At 46.7% G+C, this 13,082-nt stretch overlaps 8 non-coding genes across 8 annotated transcripts; all 8 read left to right on the forward strand.

The window, feature by feature from the left end:
• The first annotated feature begins 399 nt into the window (after positions 1-399).
• Positions 400-590, forward strand: LOC142280034 (U2 spliceosomal RNA). Its single transcript, XR_012742403.1, has one exon. It is a non-coding gene; the product is annotated as a U2 spliceosomal RNA (small nuclear RNA).
• A 1,390-nt stretch (positions 591-1,980) lies between these two features.
• Positions 1,981-2,171, forward strand: LOC142280035 (U2 spliceosomal RNA). Its single transcript, XR_012742404.1, has one exon. It is a non-coding gene; the product is annotated as a U2 spliceosomal RNA (small nuclear RNA).
• Positions 2,172-3,558: 1,387 nt separating this feature from the next.
• Positions 3,559-3,749, forward strand: LOC142280036 (U2 spliceosomal RNA). The gene has a single exon (XR_012742405.1). It is a non-coding gene; the product is annotated as a U2 spliceosomal RNA (small nuclear RNA).
• A 1,384-nt stretch (positions 3,750-5,133) lies between these two features.
• On the forward strand, positions 5,134-5,324 carry LOC142280037 (U2 spliceosomal RNA). The gene has a single exon (XR_012742406.1). It is a non-coding gene; the product is annotated as a U2 spliceosomal RNA (small nuclear RNA).
• A 1,390-nt stretch (positions 5,325-6,714) lies between these two features.
• LOC142280038 (U2 spliceosomal RNA) lies at positions 6,715-6,905 on the forward strand. Its single transcript, XR_012742407.1, has one exon. It is a non-coding gene; the product is annotated as a U2 spliceosomal RNA (small nuclear RNA).
• A 1,387-nt stretch (positions 6,906-8,292) lies between these two features.
• On the forward strand, positions 8,293-8,483 carry LOC142280039 (U2 spliceosomal RNA). The gene has a single exon (XR_012742408.1). It is a non-coding gene; the product is annotated as a U2 spliceosomal RNA (small nuclear RNA).
• A 1,387-nt stretch (positions 8,484-9,870) lies between these two features.
• Positions 9,871-10,061, forward strand: LOC142280040 (U2 spliceosomal RNA). The gene has a single exon (XR_012742409.1). It is a non-coding gene; the product is annotated as a U2 spliceosomal RNA (small nuclear RNA).
• A 2,189-nt stretch (positions 10,062-12,250) lies between these two features.
• Positions 12,251-12,443, forward strand: LOC142280089 (U2 spliceosomal RNA). Its single transcript, XR_012742452.1, has one exon. It is a non-coding gene; the product is annotated as a U2 spliceosomal RNA (small nuclear RNA).
• Positions 12,444-13,082: the final 639 nt, after the last annotated feature.

Genomic DNA, 13,082 nt, shown 5'->3' on the forward strand with positions numbered 1-13,082 from the left:
AGAGGGCAGGGTTTGGGGGCTGGGAAGGAAAGGGAAAAGATTAGGGTTTGGGGATGATGAAAGGGCTTTCTACGGGTAAGGATGGCAAAGGGTGGCAGTGACGGAAAGTCAGGCAACCTGTCCTGTCCGTCTTTTTGTATCGTGAATTGGAAAGACTGCAAGGGGGAGGGGAGTTGCTTGCGCCCTAAAGGAGGAGTTATTCAGATTCATTGCAGTGGGCGGCGGCTGCAAAACGCACCATTCTTCTTGTTTTTGCTCTGCAAAGCAGCCTTTTCAAGGGTTGGCTTGGGTGACAAAATGTCTTGTGTAGGCGTGGGTTTGTCTCCCTCTCGCTCTCTCTCCCTAAGATGTGTCCGGCATAGGCCAGGGTGCCACTCGAGGCCCAAACCAATTCTGGTTATCGCTTCTCGGCCTTTTGGCTAAGATCAAGTGTAGTATCTGTTCTTATCAGTTTAATATCTGATACGTCCCCTATCTGGGGACCATATATTAAATGGATTTTTAGAACAGGGAGATGGAAAAAGAGCTTGCTCTGTCCACTCCACGCATTGACCTGGTATTGCAGTACCTCCAGGAACGGTGCACCCCTTCTTAACCCAGTTTCCAAAAGCAGAACTCAATTCACCTGATTCATATTAGCCCGATTTAATGAATTGGAAGAAAGCATACGTCTTCATATGCACCTCAATTTGGCCCATTCACTTTTCACACTTCCTCCTTTTGTTTTTTATCTTTCACACTTTTGACTTTCTTTATTCATCCAAATAGCAAACTCATCACCACTCAACCTGACCAACTCGGCTATGTCCCCGTGCTGCAGTTCTCTGTCTTATCTAGATCATTTGCAATTGAATGGAATAGATCCCTTTTGGACAAAGTGGATTCACCTGCTGCTGCAGTGACCACAGGTGTGATAAGATCTAGAATTGGCATCTGGTGCGATCTCTCCGCTTCCACTCCAAAGAAAGTTACCTGTTTATTCCTATCATGCATTGGTTTTTGGGGTTTTCTTTGAGTAATGATGATCTCTTTAGTAGTCTGTTGGCGCCCTCTCCTGGAGGAATAGTTTGCTTGCTCTTGGACATTCTAAAAGAGAGGTCATGATAGACATTGAGCTTCTGAGCTCAATTGGGGACAGTCATGGGTGATGAATGTTTGCAACCTACTGCGAAGCCTCATACCGCAATATAAGGAACGTCAAATACTAAGAAAGGGCGGCCTATGAAAGAATTACTACTTTCAATAAGTACACTTAAACGGCTAATTGGGAATAGAAAAACTGTAAAAAGCCCTCTGAGAAAGCCCCCCTCTAACCTTTGATAGTAAGCTTTTCTGTAGTCTGCCTGTTGATGTATTTTCCGTTTGAACTGTGCACAACATGAAGAGACGGAACACTGGCGGCTTGTCACAATGCCCCCCGATGACATCACAATAGCGCTGCTGCCTAGAAAACAAGCTGCGCAGAAGAAGTTGTTCTTTGGGTGGGAGGGTGGGCTAGTGGAAGGAGGGGGCAATCTCTTTTTTTCCCGGGTGGTAGGGGGATGACAGGAGAAGGGAAGCGGGTGGTGAGAAAGGTACAGAGGGCAGGGTTTGGGGGCTGGGAAGGAAAGGGAAAAGATTAGGGTTTGGGGATGATGAAAGGGCTTTCTACGGGTAAGGATGGCAAAGGGTGGCAGTGACGGAAAGTCAGGCAACCTGTCCTGTCCGTCTTTTTGTATCGTGAATTGGAAAGACTGCAAGGGGGAGGGGAGTTGCTTGCGCCCTAAAGGAGGAGTTATTCAGATTCATTGCAGTGGGGGGCGGCGGCTGCAAAACGCACCATTCTTCTTGTTTTTGCTCTGCAAAGCAGCCTTTTCAAGGGTTGGCTTGGGTGACAAAATGTCTTGTGTAGGCGTGGGTTTGTCTCCCTCTCGCTCTCTCTCCCTAAGATGTGTCCGGCATAGGCCAGGGTGCCACTCGAGGCCCAAACCAATTCTGGTTATCGCTTCTCGGCCTTTTGGCTAAGATCAAGTGTAGTATCTGTTCTTATCAGTTTAATATCTGATACGTCCCCTATCTGGGGACCATATATTAAATGGATTTTTAGAACAGGGAGATGGAAAAAGAGCTTGCTCTGTCCACTCCACGCATTGACCTGGTATTGCAGTACCTCCAGGAACGGTGCACCCCTTCTTAACCCAGTTTCCAAAAGCAGAACTCAATTCACCTGATTCATATTAGCCCGATTTAATGAATTGGAAGAAAGCATACGTCTTCATATGCACCTCAATTTGGCCCATTCACTTTTCACACTTCCTCCTTTTGTTTTTTATCTTTCACACTTTTGACTTTCTTTATTCATCCAAATAGCAAACTCATCACCACTCAACCTGACCAACTCGGCTATGTCCCCGTGCTGCAGTTCTCTGTCTTATCTAGATCATTTGCAATTGAATGGAATAGATCCCTTTTGGACAAAGTGGATTCACCTGCTGCTGCAGTGACCACAGGTGTGATAAGATCTAGAATTGGCATCTGGTGCGATCTCTCCGCTTCCACTCCAAAGAAAGTTACCTGTTTATTCCTATCATGCATTGGTTTTTGGGGTTTTCTTTGAGTAATGATGATCTCTTTAGTAGTCTGTTGGCGCCCTCTCCTGGAGGAATAGTTTGCTTGCTCTTGGACATTCTAAAAGAGAGGTCATGATAGACATTGAGCTTCTGAGCTCAATTGGGGACAGTCATGGGTGATGAATGTTTGCAACCTACTGCGAAGCCTCATACCGCAATATAAGGAACGTCAAATACTAAGAAAGGGCGGCCTATGAAAGAATTACTACTTTCAATAAGTACACTTAAACGGCTAATTGGGAATAGAAAAACTGTAAAAAGCCCTCTGAGAAAGCCCCCCTCTAACCTTTGATAGTAAGCTTTTCTGTAGTCTGCCTGTTGATGTATTTTCCGTTTGAACTGTGCACAACATGAAGAGACGGAACACTGGCGGCTTGTCACAATGCCCCCCGATGACATCACAATAGCGCTGCTGCCTAGAAAACAAGCTGCGCAGAAGAAGTTGTTCTTTGGGTGGGAGGGTGGGCTAGTGGAAGGAGGGGGCAATCTCTTTTTTTCCCGGGTGGTAGGGGGATGACAGGAGAAGGGAAGCGGGTGGTGAGAAAGGTACAGAGGGCAGGGTTTGGGGGCTGGGAAGGAAAGGGAAAAGATTAGGGTTTGGGGATGATGAAAGGGCTTTCTACGGGTAAGGATGGCAAAGGGTGGCAGTGACGGAAAGTCAGGCAACCTGTCCTGTCCGTCTTTTTGTATCGTGAATTGGAAAGACTGCAAGGGGGAGGGGAGTTGCTTGCGCCCTAAAGGAGGAGTTATTCAGATTCATTGCAGTGGGCGGCGGCTGCAAAACGCACCATTCTTCTTGTTTTTGCTCTGCAAAGCAGCCTTTTCAAGGGTTGGCTTGGGTGACAAAATGTCTTGTGTAGGCGTGGGTTTGTCTCCCTCTCGCTCTCTCTCCCTAAGATGTGTCCGGCATAGGCCAGGGTGCCACTCGAGGCCCAAACCAATTCTGGTTATCGCTTCTCGGCCTTTTGGCTAAGATCAAGTGTAGTATCTGTTCTTATCAGTTTAATATCTGATACGTCCCCTATCTGGGGACCATATATTAAATGGATTTTTAGAACAGGGAGATGGAAAAAGAGCTTGCTCTGTCCACTCCACGCATTGACCTGGTATTGCAGTACCTCCAGGAACGGTGCACCCCTTCTTAACCCAGTTTCCAAAAGCAGAACTCAATTCACCTGATTCATATTAGCCCGATTTAATGAATTGGAAGAAAGCATACGTCTTCATATGCACCTCAATTTGGCCCATTCACTTTTCACACTTCCTCCTTTTGTTTTTCTTTCACACTTTTGACTTTCTTTATTCATCCAAATAGCAAACTCATCACCACTCAACCTGACCAACTCGGCTATGTCCCCGTGCTGCAGTTCTCTGTCTTATCTAGATCATTTGCAATTGAATGGAATAGATCCCTTTTGGACAAAGTGGATTCACCTGCTGCTGCAGTGACCACAGGTGTGATAAGATCTAGAATTGGCATCTGGTGCGATCTCTCCGCTTCCACTCCAAAGAAAGTTACCTGTTTATTCCTATCATGCATTGGTTTTTGGGGTTTTCTTTGAGTAATGATGATCTCTTTAGTAGTCTGTTGGCGCCCTCTCCTGGAGGAATAGTTTGCTTGCTCTTGGACATTCTAAAAGAGAGGTCATGATAGACATTGAGCTTCTGAGCTCAATTGGGGACAGTCATGGGTGATGAATGTTTGCAACCTACTGCGAAGCCTCATACCGCAATATAAGGAACGTCAAATACTAAGAAAGGGCGGCCTATGAAAGAATTACTACTTTCAATAAGTACACTTAAACGGCTAATTGGGAATAGAAAAACTGTAAAAAGCCCTCTGAGAAAGCCCCCCTCTAACCTTTGATAGTAAGCTTTTCTGTAGTCTGCCTGTTGATGTATTTTCCGTTTGAACTGTGCACAACATGAAGAGACGGAACACTGGCGGCTTGTCACAATGCCCCCCGATGACATCACAATAGCGCTGCTGCCTAGAAAACAAGCTGCGCAGAAGAAGTTGTTCTTTGGGTGGGAGGGTGGGCTAGTGGAAGGAGGGGGCAATCTCTTTTTTTCCCGGGTGGTAGGGGGATGACAGGAGAAGGGAAGCGGGTGGTGAGAAAGGTACAGAGGGCAGGGTTTGGGGGCTGGGAAGGAAAGGGAAAAGATTAGGGTTTGGGGATGATGAAAGGGCTTTCTACGGGTAAGGATGGCAAAGGGTGGCAGTGACGGAAAGTCAGGCAACCTGTCCTGTCCGTCTTTTTGTATCGTGAATTGGAAAGACTGCAAGGGGGAGGGGAGTTGCTTGCGCCCTAAAGGAGGAGTTATTCAGATTCATTGCAGTGGGCGGCGGCTGCAAAACGCACCATTCTTCTTGTTTTTGCTCTGCAAAGCAGCCTTTTCAAGGGTTGGCTTGGGTGACAAAATGTCTTGTGTAGGCGTGGGTTTGTCTCCCTCTCGCTCTCTCTCCCTAAGATGTGTCCGGCATAGGCCAGGGTGCCACTCGAGGCCCAAACCAATTCTGGTTATCGCTTCTCGGCCTTTTGGCTAAGATCAAGTGTAGTATCTGTTCTTATCAGTTTAATATCTGATACGTCCCCTATCTGGGGACCATATATTAAATGGATTTTTAGAACAGGGAGATGGAAAAAGAGCTTGCTCTGTCCACTCCACGCATTGACCTGGTATTGCAGTACCTCCAGGAACGGTGCACCCCTTCTTAACCCAGTTTCCAAAAGCAGAACTCAATTCACCTGATTCATATTAGCCCGATTTAATGAATTGGAAGAAAGCATACGTCTTCATATGCACCTCAATTTGGCCCATTCACTTTTCACACTTCCTCCTTTTGTTTTTTATCTTTCACACTTTTGACTTTCTTTATTCATCCAAATAGCAAACTCATCACCACTCAACCTGACCAACTCGGCTATGTCCCTGTGCTGCAGTTCTCTGTCTTATCTAGATCATTTGCAATTGAATGGAATAGATCCCTTTTGGACAAAGTGGATTCACCTGCTGCTGCAGTGACCACAGGTGTGATAAGATCTAGAATTGGCATCTGGTGCGATCTCTCCGCTTCCACTCCAAAGAAAGTTACCTGTTTATTCCTATCATGCATTGGTTTTTGGGGTTTTCTTTGAGTAATGATGATCTCTTTAGTAGTCTGTTGGCGCCCTCTCCTGGAGGAATAGTTTGCTTGCTCTTGGACATTCTAAAAGAGAGGTCATGATAGACATTGAGCTTCTGAGCTCAATTGGGGACAGTCATGGGTGATGAATGTTTGCAACCTACTGCGAAGCCTCATACCGCAATATAAGGAACGTCAAATACTAAGAAAGGGCGGCCTATGAAAGAATTACTACTTTCAATAAGTACACTTAAACGGCTAATTGGGAATAGAAAAACTGTAAAAAGCCCTCTGAGAAAGCCCCCCTCTAACCTTTGATAGTAAGCTTTTCTGTAGTCTGCCTGTTGATGTATTTTCCGTTTGAACTGTGCACAACATGAAGAGACGGAACACTGGCGGCTTGTCACAATGCCCCCCGATGACATCACAATAGCGCTGCTGCCTAGAAAACAAGCTGCGCAGAAGAAGTTGTTCTTTGGGTGGGAGGGTGGGCTAGTGGAAGGAGGGGGCAATCTCTTTTTTTCCCGGGTGGTAGGGGGATGACAGGAGAAGGGAAGCGGGTGGTGAGAAAGGTACAGAGGGCAGGGTTTGGGGGCTGGGAAGGAAAGGGAAAAGATTAGGGTTTGGGGATGATGAAAGGGCTTTCTACGGGTAAGGATGGCAAAGGGTGGCAGTGACGGAAAGTCAGGCAACCTGTCCTGTCCGTCTTTTTGTATCGTGAATTGGAAAGACTGCAAGGGGGAGGGGAGTTGCTTGCGCCCTAAAGGAGGAGTTATTCAGATTCATTGCAGTGGGGGGCGGCGGCTGCAAAACGCACCATTCTTCTTGTTTTTGCTCTGCAAAGCAGCCTTTTCAAGGGTTGGCTTGGGTGACAAAATGTCTTGTGTAGGCGTGGGTTTGTCTCCCTCTCGCTCTCTCTCCCTAAGATGTGTCCGGCATAGGCCAGGGTGCCACTCGAGGCCCAAACCAATTCTGGTTATCGCTTCTCGGCCTTTTGGCTAAGATCAAGTGTAGTATCTGTTCTTATCAGTTTAATATCTGATACGTCCCCTATCTGGGGACCATATATTAAATGGATTTTTAGAACAGGGAGATGGAAAAAGAGCTTGCTCTGTCCACTCCACGCATTGACCTGGTATTGCAGTACCTCCAGGAACGGTGCACCCCTTCTTAACCCAGTTTCCAAAAGCAGAACTCAATTCACCTGATTCATATTAGCCCGATTTAATGAATTGGAAGAAAGCATACGTCTTCATATGCACCTCAATTTGGCCCATTCACTTTTCACACTTCCTCCTTTTGTTTTTTATCTTTCACACTTTTGACTTTCTTTATTCATCCAAATAGCAAACTCATCACCACTCAACCTGACCAACTCGGCTATGTCCCCGTGCTGCAGTTCTCTGTCTTATCTAGATCATTTGCAATTGAATGGAATAGATCCCTTTTGGACAAAGTGGATTCACCTGCTGCTGCAGTGACCACAGGTGTGATAACATCTAGAATTGGCATCTGGTGCGATCTCTCCGCTTCCACTCCAAAGAAAGTTACCTGTTTATTCCTATCATGCATTGGTTTTTGGGGTTTTCTTTGAGTAATGATGATCTCTTTAGTAGTCTGTTGGCGCCCTCTCCTGGAGGAATAGTTTGCTTGCTCTTGGACATTCTAAAAGAGAGGTCATGATAGACATTGAGCTTCTGAGCTCAATTGGGGACAGTCATGGGTGATGAATGTTTGCAACCTACTGCGAAGCCTCATACCGCAATATAAGGAACGTCAAATACTAAGAAAGGGCGGCCTATGAAAGAATTACTACTTTCAATAAGTACACTTAAACGGCTAATTGGGAATAGAAAAACTGTAAAAAGCCCTCTGAGAAAGCCCCCCTCTAACCTTTGATAGTAAGCTTTTCTGTAGTCTGCCTGTTGATGTATTTTCCGTTTGAACTGTGCACAACATGAAGAGACGGAACACTGGCGGCTTGTCACAATGCCCCCCGATGACATCACAATAGCGCTGCTGCCTAGAAAACAAGCTGCGCAGAAGAAGTTGTTCTTTGGGTGGGAGGGTGGGCTAGTGGAAGGAGGGGGCAATCTCTTTTTTTCCCGGGTGGTAGGGGGATGACAGGAGAAGGGAAGCGGGTGGTGAGAAAGGTACAGAGGGCAGGGTTTGGGGGCTGGGAAGGAAAGGGAAAAGATTAGGGTTTGGGGATGATGAAAGGGCTTTCTACGGGTAAGGATGGCAAAGGGTGGCAGTGACGGAAAGTCAGGCAACCTGTCCTGTCCGTCTTTTTGTATCGTGAATTGGAAAGACTGCAAGGGGGAGGGGAGTTGCTTGCGCCCTAAAGGAGGAGTTATTCAGATTCATTGCAGTGGGCGGCGGCTGCAAAACGCACCATTCTTCTTGTTTTTGCTCTGCAAAGCAGCCTTTTCAAGGGTTGGCTTGGGTGACAAAATGTCTTGTGTAGGCGTGGGTTTGTCTCCCTCTCGCTCTCTCTCCCTAAGATGTGTCCGGCATAGGCCAGGGTGCCACTCGAGGCCCAAACCAATTCTGGTTATCGCTTCTCGGCCTTTTGGCTAAGATCAAGTGTAGTATCTGTTCTTATCAGTTTAATATCTGATACGTCCCCTATCTGGGGACCATATATTAAATGGATTTTTAGAACAGGGAGATGGAAAAAGAGCTTGCTCTGTCCACTCCACGCATTGACCTGGTATTGCAGTACCTCCAGGAACGGTGCACCCCTTCTTAACCCAGTTTCCAAAAGCAGAACTCAATTCACCTGATTCATATTAGCCCGATTTAATGAATTGGAAGAAAGCATACGTCTTCATATGCACCTCAATTTGGCCCATTCACTTTTCACACTTCCTCCTTTTGTTTTTTATCTTTCACACTTTTGACTTTCTTTATTCATCCAAATAGCAAACTCATCACCACTCAACCTGACCAACTCGGCTATGTCCCCGTGCTGCAGTTCTCTGTCTTATCTAGATCATTTGCAATTGAATGGAATAGATCCCTTTTGGACAAAGTGGATTCACCTGCTGCTGCAGTGACCACAGGTGTGATAAGATCTAGAATTGGCATCTGGTGCGATCTCTCCGCTTCCACTCCAAAGAAAGTTACCTGTTTATTCCTATCATGCATTGGTTTTTGGGGTTTTCTTTGAGTAATGATGATCTCTTTAGTAGTCTGTTGGCGCCCTCTCCTGGAGGAATAGTTTGCTTGCTCTTGGACATTCTAAAAGAGAGGTCATGATAGACATTGAGCTTCTGAGCTCAATTGGGGACAGTCATGGGTGATGAATGTTTGCAACCTACTGCGAAGCCTCATACCGCAATATAAGGAACGTCAAATACTAAGAAAGGGCGGCCTATGAAAGAATTACTACTTTCAATAAGTACACTTAAACGGCTAATTGGGAATAGAAAAACTGTAAAAAGCCCTCTGAGAAAGCCCCCCTCTAACCTTTGATAGTAAGCTTTTCTGTAGTCTGCCTGTTGATGTATTTTCCGTTTGAACTGTGCACAACATGAAGAGACGGAACACTGGCGGCTTGTCACAATGCCCCCCGATGACATCACAATAGCGCTGCTGCCTAGAAAACAAGCTGCGCAGAAGAAGTTGTTCTTTGGGTGGGAGGGTGGGCTAGTGGAAGGAGGGGGCAATCTCTTTTTTTCCCGGGTGGTAGGGGGATGACAGGAGAAGGGAAGCGGGTGGTGAGAAAGGTACAGAGGGCAGGGTTTGGGGGCTGGGAAGGAAAGGGAAAAGATTAGGGTTTGGGGATGATGAAAGGGCTTTCTACGGGTAAGGATGGCAAAGGGTGGCAGTGACGGAAAGTCAGGCAACCTGTCCTGTCCGTCTTTTTGTATCGTGAATTGGAAAGACTGCAAGGGGGAGGGGAGTTGCTTGCGCCCTAAAGGAGGAGTTATTCAGATTCATTGCAGTGGGCGGCGGCTGCAAAACGCACCATTCTTCTTGTTTTTGCTCTGCAAAGCAGCCTTTTCAAGGGTTGGCTTGGGTGACAAAATGTCTTGTGTAGGCGTGGGTTTGTCTCCCTCTCGCTCTCTCTCCCTAAGATGTGTCCGGCATAGGCCAGGGTGCCACTCGAGGCCCAAACCAATTCTGGTTATCGCTTCTCGGCCTTTTGGCTAAGATCAAGTGTAGTATCTGTTCTTATCAGTTTAATATCTGATACGTCCCCTATCTGGGGACCATATATTAAATGGATTTTTAGAACAGGGAGATGGAAAAAGAGCTTGCTCTGTCCACTCCACGCATTGACCTGGTATTGCAGTACCTCCAGGAACGGTGCACCCCTTCTTAACCCAGTTTCCAAAAGCAGAACTCAATTCACCTGATTCATATTAGCCCGATTTAATGAATTGGAAGAAAGCATACGTCTTCATATGCACCTCAATTTGGCCCATTCACTTTTCACACTTCCTCCTTTTGTTTTTTATCTTTCACACTTTTGACTTTCTTTATTCATCCAAATAGCAAACTCATCACCACTCAACCTGACCAACTCGGCTATGTCTCCGTGCTGCAGTTCTCTGTCTTATCTAGATCATTTGCAATTGAATGGAATAGATCCCTTTTGGACAAAGTGGATTCACCTGCTGCTGCAGTGACCACAGGTGTGATAAGATCTAGAATTGGCATCTGGTGCGATCTCTCCGCTTCCACTCCAAAGAAAGTTACCTGTTTATTCCTATCATGCATTGGTTTTTGGGGTTTTCTTTGAGTAATGATGATCTCTTTAGTAGTCTGTTGGCGCCCTCTCCTGGAGGAATAGTTTGCTTGCTCTTGGACATTCTAAAAGAGAGGTCATGATAGACATTGAGCTTCTGAGCTCAATTGGGGACAGTCATGGGTGATGAATGTTTGCAACCTACTGCGAAGCCTCATACCGCAATATAAGGAACGTCAAATACTAAGAAAGGGCGGCCTATGAAAGAATTACTACTTTCAATAAGTACACTTAAACGGCGAATTGGGAATAGAAAAACTGTAAAAAGCCCTCTGAGAAAGCCCCCCTCTAACCTTTGATAGTAAGCTTTTCTGTAGTCTGCCTGTTGATGTATTTTCCGTTTGAACTGTGCACAACATGAAGAGACGGAACACTGGCGGCTTGTCACAATGCCCCCCGATGACATCACAATAGCGCTGCTGCCTAGAAAACAAGCTGCGCAGAAGAAGTTGTTCTTTGGGTGGGAGGGTGGGCTAGTGGAAGGAGGGGGCAATCTCTTTTTTTCCCGGGTGGTAGGGGGATGACAGGAGAAGGGAAGCGGGTGGTGAGAAAGGTACAGAGGGCAGGGTTTGGGGGCTGGGAAGGAAAGGGAAAAGATTAGGGTTTGGGGATGATGAAAGGGCTTTCTACGGGTAAGGATGGCAAAGGGTGGCAGTGACGGAAAGTCAGGCAACCTGTCCTGTCCGTCTTTTTGTATCGTGAATTGGAAAGACTGCAAGGGGGAGGGGAGTTGCTTGCGCCCTAAAGGAGGAGTTATTCAGATTCATTGCAGTGGGCGGCGGCTGCAAAACGCACCATTCTTCTTGTTTTTGCTCTGCAAAGCAGCCTTTTCAAGGGTTGGCTTGGGTGACAAAATGTCTTGTGTAGGCGTGGGTTTGTCTCCCTCTCGCTCTCTCTCCCTAAGATGTGTCCGGCATAGGCCAGGGTGCCACTCGAGGCCCAAACCAATTCTGGTTATCGCTTCTCGGCCTTTTGGCTAAGATCAAGTGTAGTGTTGTTCGAAGAGGTGGTTTAAGCTCCAGGCCACCTTAGTACAATGATACAATGCACACTGGAAGGTTGCGCTTGCTAGTACTCTGGGTGGATAGTATATTCATCTAGAGGAAAACATGGCCCTACCAGGATCGAGGCTATTAGACTGAGTAAGGGTGGGGGGCTATGGTACAACGTGCCCCAGGACTGACGACCCTGGAGTGAGTCTGAGCTTGCTGGCTTGGGACCCCGGCAAGCCTTGGGCTCTGTAGCACACCGTACCTTGCCTTTTCATACTTTTTGAGCATATTACCCTATCCCGGCCTTCTGGCTAGGAAGGGAAATTTTTATAATCCCGGTCGGAGGTCTGGTCAGCTTTGGGCTGAGAAACTAACACCCGGTTGGAGGTCTGGGTCAGCTTCGGCTGAGAAACCAACACCCGGTTGGAGGTCTGGGTCAGCTTCGGCTGAGAAACCAACACCCGGTTGGAGGTCCGGTTAGCCTTGGGCTGAGAAACCAACACCGGTTGACGGTCCGGGCAGTTTCGGCTGCGAAACCAACAACTAGTAGCTCTCTACTCCACTTGGGTAAGATGCCTGGGTGGACGCTGGGAGCAACGACAAGGCTCAACCAGGCTTCGGCTTGGGAGAGCACCGAAGATCCCTGACCCTTGCTGTGGCCTTCTGGCTCGGAGGGACGGGGTTGATTTTTGGGGACCCTCTCCTCACGGTGGGGTCCACACGAATCCTAGCCTTTGCACTGTTTTTGGTGTGACTTCGGTCATGCATTTTTTGTGGTGCTTTGGAAAGCTTCATTAAATCAAAAATCTGTTCTTATCAGTTTAATATCTGATACGTCCCCTATCTGGGGACCATATATTAAATGGATTTTTAGAACAGGGAGATGGAAAAAGAGCTTGCTCTGTCCACTCCACGCATTGACCTGGTATTGCAGTACCTCCAGGAACGGTGCACCCCTTCTTAACCCAGTTTCCAAAAGCAGAACTCAATTCACCTGATTCATATTAGCCCGATTTAATGAATTGGAAGAAAGCATACGTCTTCATATGCACCTCAATTTGGCCCATTCACTTTTCACACTTCCTCCTTTTGTTTTTTATCTTTCACACTTTTGACTTTCTTTATTCATCCAAATAGCAAACTCATCACCACTCAACCTGACCAACTCGGCTATGTCCCCGTGCTGCAGTTCTCTGTCTTATCTAGATCATTTGCAATTGAATGGAATAGATCCCTTTTGGACAAAGTGGATTCACCTGCTGCTGCAGTGACCACAGGTGTGATAAGATCTAGAATTGGCATCTGGTGCGATCTCTCCGCTTCCACTCCAAAGAAAGTTACCTGTTTATTCCTATCATGCATTGGTTTTTGGGGTTTTCTTTGAGTAATGATGATCTCTTTAGTAGTCTGTTGGCGCCCTCTCCTGGAGGAATAGTTTGCTTGCTCTTGGACATTCTAAAAGAGAGGTCATGATAGACATTGAGCTTCTGAGCTCAATTGGGGACAGTCATGGGTGATGAATGTTTGCAACCTACTGCGAAGCCTCATACCGCAATATAAGGAACGTCAAATACTAAGAAAGGGCGGCCTATGAAAGA

The sequence above is a fragment of the Anomaloglossus baeobatrachus genome, unplaced genomic scaffold (assembly GCF_048569485.1).
Source record: "Anomaloglossus baeobatrachus isolate aAnoBae1 unplaced genomic scaffold, aAnoBae1.hap1 Scaffold_448, whole genome shotgun sequence".
Lineage (NCBI taxonomy): Eukaryota > Metazoa > Chordata > Amphibia > Anura > Aromobatidae > Anomaloglossus > Anomaloglossus baeobatrachus.